Source organism: Biomphalaria glabrata, chromosome 13, assembly GCF_947242115.1.
Source record: "Biomphalaria glabrata chromosome 13, xgBioGlab47.1, whole genome shotgun sequence".
In the NCBI taxonomy this organism is placed as follows: Eukaryota; Metazoa; Mollusca; class Gastropoda; family Planorbidae; genus Biomphalaria; species Biomphalaria glabrata.
In genome coordinates, this window is record NC_074723.1 from 67,174 (window position 1) to 75,709 (window position 8,536).

Sequence of the window (8,536 nt, forward strand, 5' to 3'; positions counted from 1 at the left end):
AGATATTGTAAGATGCTCACAAACCAACATCTTCTCTCTATATATATGATGTTGAAGTGAGATTGTGTGGGTCTATTCTTAACTTTATCTTTGAGTGCTAGAAAATTTTTAAATCTTTATCTATTTTGTTAGGGTGACATTGTCTCAGATGATCCTCTAGCAATTGGTTTCGTATCATTATTTTAAAAAAGTCACTTAGGCAACGGCTTGTTTGACAAGGAAGGAATGAATCCCAGTTTTAAATAATCAATGCTGGACAGTGTACATTTCTTTTCGTTAAACATTTGTTACATGCAGACAAAATTAAAATTTTTAAATAAGTATTGAGAAGATTCTTTGGTTTGATTAGCAGGATATATATTTAAATTATTTACCAAGATAAAAATCATATATTACTGTATAAAATAATTACATTAAATGAATGTAAAAATTAAAAAAAGAGTGATTAAGTCCCTTAATGTAATTAACACCATTTTTTTTACAAAATACATTAAATTCTTACCATTACCTATCAATCAGTCTGTTGAACCATGGGGGCACCACACAAGATCTGTCAACAGCCCTTCTATATTCCTCTCTGTACTTAGCCCTGGATAAACCATTTCATGGCAGACCTGCCCATTCTTTCATGTCTTCACATTGCTCTCTGTCTTTCATTCTTCATCCTGGAACTCAATGGTCAAAGGAGCATAACCCTGGTATTATTTTCTGGAAATAAAAAAAGACTGATTTAGTCCCTTAATGTAATTAACACAATTTTTTTTAAAAAATACATTAAATTCTTACCATTACCAATCAATTAGTCTGTTGAACCATGGGGGCACCACACAAGATCTGTCAACAGCCCTTCTATATTCCTCTCTGTACTTAGCCCTGGATAAACCATTTCTTGGCAGACCTGTCCATTCTTTGATGTCTTTCCATCTCTCTGTCTTCCTTCTTTGTACACAAATGGGGAAAAAATGGACCATAATTCTTAAAAAAGAAATTTAATATCATTAAATAAAATTTAATTTAATTTCTAATTATTAATAAAATATCTTACCAGAATGCTAGCCACACTTTTTAAAACTATGACCAGTGCCTTATTTAAATCTTGAATTATATTTCTAGTCTAGGAGTTCCAATCAATTTTGTTGTATACAAAGGCCATGATACTGATTATAGGAATATGCCAGATGTCTGTTTCAGCATCTGAGTAAATAAATTAATGAAACTCCTATGACTCTAAGTTAGGGTAATGTCATCTTTCATATCTGTATTAAAAAAACACAAAAAAAAAACAAAAAAAAACTGGACATACATTCCTCATTATCAGTTCCCATCCTGTTTGTCATTTAAATATTTTGGACATTCCTTTTACATTCCAGCCAAGATCTTGCAGCGGACAGTAGAAAATGGCAGTTTGAACTTCAGATCATTGTGTCAACCGTCTCGTGCAAACCACAAAACCAGGCAGTGTAATCAAGATCTACCTAAGAATGAAAAATACTATCAGATACAATTTCACATTACATCTAAAAAAGGATAGCTATATTTAACTTGATCTTATCTTATCTTATCTTATCTTATATAATACAGACGTTACTTCAAAAAAGAAGATGATTACGTCCTACGCATCATGCATTTAGTCATGCATATTAACCAATGACTTAAATTCTGCCAAGTCACTGGTTTTCCTGGCTAGCTCAGGCAACCCATTCCATGCTCTAATAGCACTAGGGAAGAAGGAGTATTTGTACAAATTTGTCCTAGCATATGGGACGAGGAATGTGCCTTTATCTTTGTGTCTTTCAGAGTATTTTATTAAATTTTGTTTTTGTATTTGAAGATTATGGTTCAGTGTTTTATGTATGATTGCTACTTTACTTTTGAGCCTTCTGTCCTGAAGGCTTTCTAAATTTAGTGATTTTACTAAAGGTGTTACTCTAGTCAAATGTGAATATTCGTTTGTTATGAATCTCACTGCTCTATTTTGTGTCTGTTCCAGTTTCTTAATGTTTTCTTGAGTTGAGGGGTCCCAAACGGAGGATGCATATTCTATTATTGGCCTAACCAAGGTTAAGTAACATTTTAGTTTTATGTTCTTATTTGATTTATAGACATTTCTTTTAATAAATCCTAATGCTTTGTTTGATTTTTTTGTAGTTTCATCAATATGTGGATTCCATGATAGTTTTTCATTTATTATAACACCTAGGTATTTTGCGTTTTTAGTCTGTGATACTGGTTTGCCATGAATAAGATAAGTGGAATTAATTTGTTTTAGTTTTTTTGTTACTCTTAACAACTGACATTTTTCTGGGTGGAAAGACATGCTCCAATTTGATTCCCATTTCTGTAATTCATCTAATTCTCTTTGTAAAATATCTGTGTCTTGTGTTGTTTTTATTGTTCTATATATTATGCAATCGTCTGCAAATAATCTGACTTTTGTTCCTGAACTAATGCAATTTGGTAAATCATTTATGTAAATTAAAAATATTAGTGGACCCAAGACTGTACCTTGAGGTACACCTGAGTTTACTGTTATCGGTGTTGATTTAGAGCCATTTATTATTACAGTTTGTTCTCTCCCTATCAGAAAGTCTTTAATCCACTGATGCATTGGACCATTAATGCCGAAATATTTTAATTTTTTAAGCAAACTATGGTGGTGAACTTTGTCAAAAGCCTTAGAAAAATCTAGTAAGATAGCATCTATTTGTTCACTATTATCTAAACCTTTTGAAAAATCATCAATTAGTCCTATTAGTTGTGTTTCACATGATCTATATTTCCTAAAGCCATGTTGGTATGGTGTGAGGACATTATGTTTGTCTAAGTGGTTTATGATGTTGCTACATATTATGTGTTCTAGGATTTTACATGTGATGCTGGTAAGTGATACTGGTCTGTAGTTCCCTGGGTCAGATTTTTCTCCTTTTTTAAATAGGGGGGTGACATTAGCTTCTTTCCATTCCTTTGGTACTCTGCCCTGGTTAAGTGAAGCCTGAAAGAGTATTTTGAACACTGGGGCTAGCTCATTACTTAGTTCTTTGAGTAATCTAGCTGGAATACCATCAGGTCCAGAAGCTTTATTTGGTTTGGTGTTGGCTAATAGTTTTTGAATTCCATTTTCTTGTACTACTATATCTTCTATGTTGTCTACTTGGTTCAAATTCAGTAATATGTCTTTGTCTCCTGGGGCTGAGAATGCTGATGCAAAGTATTTGTTTAGAATGTTTGCTTTAGTTTCATTATCATTATGTATTATGTTATGTTCATCTTTTAATGGCGCTACGCCTGTTGTTTCCATTTTCTTAGACTTAATGTATGACCATAGGTTTTTGTTGTTATCTTTAGATATTACATTGTTTATGTATTCACTCTGCAGCTGTCTGCTTACTTTTTGGGTTAAGTGTTTAATTTTTATATACTTTTTGTAAACTCTTTCTGCATTAGTTTCTTTAAATTTTCTATAGAGGTTTTCCTTCTGTTTACAAAGCTTCTTTAGTCTATTATTAAACCAGCATTTATTTATTTTGTTTGATGTGTATTTAGTTGGTATATGATTTTCTATTATGCTTTTAAGATGGTTTTTAATGAAATTCCAGAGGTCATCGACTGGTTGGTTAATGTCTTTTTCTAAAAAGAATGTTTGTTGAAAGTTTAGTGCAGCTTGGTGTAGTTGTGTTAGGTTACATTTATTCCAGAGTAAGATTTTTCTTTTGGGTTTTGTATTGGCTACTGCTTTTATCTGACTGTGTATTTTTATGATCTCATGGTCTGATAGACCAGGGATAATTTCATAATCAACTACTAATCCAGGTCTGTTGGTTAAGAAGAGATCTAATGTGTTGTTTAATCTAGTTGGCTTTTTAATGATTTGATCTAGTAGAAGATGTACAACTATCATACCCATATAATGTAGATTAACAAACTGATTCAAGATAAATACTATTATCTTCTTATCTTATATAATACAGACGTTACTTCAAAAAAGAAGATGATTACGTCCTACGCGTCAAACATTTAGTCATGCATATTAACCAATGACTTAAATTCTGCCAAGTCACTGGTTTTCCTGGCTAGCTCAGGCAACCCATTCCATGCTCTAATAGCACTAGGGAAGAAGGAGTATTTGTACAAATTTGTCCTAGCATATGGGACGAGGAATGTGCCTTTATCTTTGTGTCTTTCAGAGTATTTTATTAAATTTTGTTTTTGTATTTGAAGATTATGGTTCAGTGTTTTATGTATGATTGCTACTTTACTTTTGAGCCTTCTGTCCTGAAGACTTTCTAAATTTAGTGATTTTACTAAAGGTGTTACTCTAGTCAAATGTGAATATTCGTTTGTTATGAATCGCACTGCTCTATTTTGTGTCTGTTCTAGTTTCTTAATGTTTTCTTGAGTTGTGGGGTTCCAAACGGAGGATGCATATTCTATTATTGGCCTAACCAAAGTTTTAAATAACATTTTAGTTTTATGTTCTTATTTGATTTATAGAAATTTCTTTTAATAAATCCTAATGCTTTGTTTGATTTTTTTGTAGTTTCATCAATATGTGGATTCCATGACAGTTTTTCATTTATTATAACACCTAGGTATTTTGCGTTTTTAGTCTGTGTTACTGGTTTGCCATGAATAAGATAAGTGGAATTAATTTGTTTTAGTTTTTTTGTTACTCTTAACAACTGACATTTTTCTGGGTGGAAAGACATGCTCCAATTTGATTCCCATTTCTGTAATTCATCTAATTCTCTTTGTAAAATATCTGTGTCTTGTGTTGTTTTTATTGTTCTATATATTATGCAATCGTCTGCAAATAATCTGACTTTTGTTCCTGAAGTAATGCAATTTGGTAAATCATTTATGTAAATTAAAAATAGTAGTGGACCCAAGACTGTTCCTTGAGGTACACCTGAGTTTACTATTATCGGTGTTGATTTAGAGCCATTTATTATTACAGTTTGTTCTCTCCCTATCAGAAAGTCCTTAATCCACTGATGCAGTGGACCATTAATGCCGAAATATTTTAATTTTTTAAGCAAACTATGGTGGTGAACTTTGTCAAAAGCCTTAGAAAAATCTAGTAAGATAGCATCTATTTGTTCACTATTATATTAAGCCAATCCTACACCCATACTACTTGTATACATAAAATTGGGTGGATCTAGAATTTTAGATCTAGATAGACTAGATTTTTATTAAAATTCTAGATCTTTTCTATTAAGTAATAAAAACCTTTAAAATGTATTTTAATATGGATGAAGCTGAACAGAAAGGATTGGAAAATAGTCGATGCCAACGCAGAGGCTCTTGTTCTCGTATGAGCCATAGTTGTCTATTGACTGAAGGTGGTGGAGATAATTCAACAAGATGATTTACAATGTAATTCAAGAGATCTGTCTAGGTTAGTTCATTATTTTTCTTGAAGATTTCTATGATCAAGTCTAGATTTTCTAGATCTAGCATCATATACAATAATTTCTAGAGATCTAGTGCTAAGTCCTATACATATGGGATCTAGATCTAATCAAGATCTATCTAAAATCAGAATAAAAAATATGGAATGTCACACTAGATTTAGAATAGAATAGCAAAGTTTTACCAATATCTAGATTTTTAGTCCAGTAAATCAACTTATATAGATCAAAATATAAATTAAATTCACCTTTATCTATCCCTTAGTCTGATGGACTGTTAAGGCACCACACAAGGTTTGTCGACCATTCTTTTCCTCACCGTCTTTTGAATGACTAATTCCTGAGAATAGTAAACCGTTATTGTTAAAGAATATACAGGTAATCAGTGCTTTTTTGTAAAGAAATAGGTGCCGGAGCTCAGTGATGGATTGCCTTTTAACAACTAATAAATAAATAATAAACTTTAAAATACAAAAGTAACTTTTTCGCTGCATTGAAAAAAGTGCCGGTACGCTGTACCAGTGCTTACTGTAATGCTGCTGACCTGAAAAATTGTAGTTAAACTAAATAATACAGTAATATTAAGCCCATACTAATTAGTCTTAGATATATAGATCTAGAAATTATATTGACATTGTGTAGATCTAGTCAATCTAGATTTCAAAGCAAAGAAAACAGAAGAACGGTAGACCATAAGGCAAAGACGATAGGATTGACATGGACCAAGCTGAAGAAATCCAGAATATTTATTGAAAATTTTAAGTTAGATCTAGACTAATAATCTAGAATACTAGGACTATAGTAATCTATACATTCTTTTCTAGACTCTACTAGACAAACTCTAATGATGATTCTAATATTAAATATGTAGATCTAGAGCAGTGGTTCCCAAATTTTTTTGTCTCGTAGACCCCTTGCCATGTTTTCTGCTTTTCGGTAAAACCCCTGCTTAACTTATATTTTTTTTTTTGTATTTTTTTTTTTTAGATAAATTTTTTTAAATTTTTATTTTTATTTATTTTTTTATTTTTTTTAGAAAATTTTTTTTTTTTTTTTTAATTTTTTTTTTTTCTCGAGAATTGACTTTCCCGGTACTGACTTCACTGTAGACCAGTGGTTCCCAAAGTTTTATAAAAAAATTTTTATAATTTTTTAAAAAATTTTTTTTATTTTTTTTTTTCCAAGAATTGACTATCTTGGGACTAACTTCACTGTAGACCAGTGGTTCCCAAAATTTTAGTAAAATTTTTTTTTTTTTTTTTTGTTGTTTTTTTTATAAAAAAAATTTTTTTTTTAATTTTTTTTTTTAATTTTTTTTTTTAGATAAATTTTTTTTTGTAATTTTTTTAGATAAATTTTGTTTTAAATTTTTTTTTGAGAATTCACTATCCCAGGACTAATTTCACTGTAGACCAGTGGTTCCCAAACATTCAGTAAATTTTTTTTTTTTTTTTTAGTAAATTTTTTTTTTTTTTTTTTTTTTTTTTTAATAAAATTTTTTTTTTTTTAATTTTTTTTTTTTTAATTTTTTTTTTTTTTTTTTAAGTAAAATTTTTTTTTTTTTTTTTATAAAATTTTTTTTTTTAATTTTTTTTTTTTTAGTAAATTTTTTTTTTTTTTTTTATAAATTTTTTTTTTTAATTTTTTTTTTTTTTTTTTAGTAAATTTTTTTTTTTCTTTTTTAATTTTTTTTAGATAAATTTTGTTTTAAATTTTTTTTTTTTTTTTTTTTTTTGAGAATTCACTATTGCGGGACTGACTTCACTGTAGACCAGTGGTTCCCAAACTTTTTTGTTTCGTAGACCCCTTGCCATGTTTTCTGCTTTTTGGTAGACCCCCTGCTTAACTTATATTGCTTTTTTTTTTCAATTTATTTGAAAACTAATTTCTAATTTTAGTGAGTTTTAGTGAGAAGAGTAAAATGCAATTTAAAAATACATATAAGTATTAAATAATAACTCATTTTTATTGATAAAATTCAAATTTAACCAATTTAATATGTATTGCTGGAATCATCAAACACACTGGAAATGTTTTTTTACCCAGGCTTATCATCTGTTCCTATGGATGTCATGTTTCATACATTCTATAAAGAAGACATTCAAACAATAAATATTAATTAATTAATTTGTTTTAAGTATCATTGTAAAAATTTTCACAAAGAGTTTCTCGTGTATCTTTCACGTGTCCGCCGAACTGTTTTCACTAAAGAGGAAGGGACGAAGGCGAGTAACTGGCGCCTTAGCCGGTAGGCTTCAAGCAGGAAGAGCTCATTAGCCACATAGCAGAAGGAAAACTGAATTTAAAAATCTGCTGCCTTGCAACTATTCCCAAACATGGGAAAGCTGTCGTGGGTCAACCCTGAGGAAAAATAAGGAGCTGGCAACCCCTAGGCAGTTTACAGCACACAGCGCTACACCCCATCAGAGCCTGTGACGCCACTGGTTCCAAACTGATCCCAAACTGTATATATTTCCTTTGCAAAGAATCACATAAGAAGCTTTTAATTTGATAACTCATGCCACCGATGTGCCCTTGAACTGTATTTTTGTTTAAAGAAATTCTTTTAATAATATCAGATGTAGGTGTGTGTAAAACAGTTTTCACAACTACAACGGCTGGTAAAATCAATGTTTTACCTATGTTTCCATATTTTGCTATAAGTAAAGAGATATTGTAAGATGCTCATAAACCAACATCTTCTCTCTATATATATGATGTTGAAGTGAGATTGTGTGGGTCTATTCTTAACTTTATCTTTGAGTGCTAGAAAATTTTTAAATCTTTATCTATTTTGTTAGGGTGACATTGACTCAGATGATCCTCTAGCAATTGGTTTCGTATCATTATTTTAAAAAAGTCACTTAGGCAACGGCTTGTTTGACAAGGAAGGAATGAATCCCAGTTTTAAATAATCAATGCTGGACAGTGTACATTTCTTTTCGTTAAACATTTGTTACATGCAGACAAAATTAAAATTTTTAAATAAGTATTGAGAAGATTCTTTGGTTTGATTAGCAGTATATATATTTAAATGATTTACCAAGATAAAAATCATATATTACTGTATAAAATAATTACATTAAATGAATGTAAAAATTAAAAAAAGAGTGATTAAGTCCCTT

At 30.2% G+C, this 8,536-nt stretch overlaps 1 long non-coding RNA gene across 1 annotated transcript; it reads right to left on the reverse strand.

Moving 5' to 3' along the window:
- Window positions 1–528: 528 nt before the first annotated feature.
- On the reverse strand, window positions 529–1,186 carry LOC129922500 (uncharacterized). Its single transcript, XR_008774499.1, has 3 exons — window positions 1,046–1,186; window positions 793–939; window positions 529–708 (listed from the first exon to the last, which is right to left on the reverse strand). It is a non-coding gene; the product is annotated as an uncharacterized LOC129922500 (long non-coding RNA).
- Window positions 1,187–8,536: the final 7,350 nt, after the last annotated feature.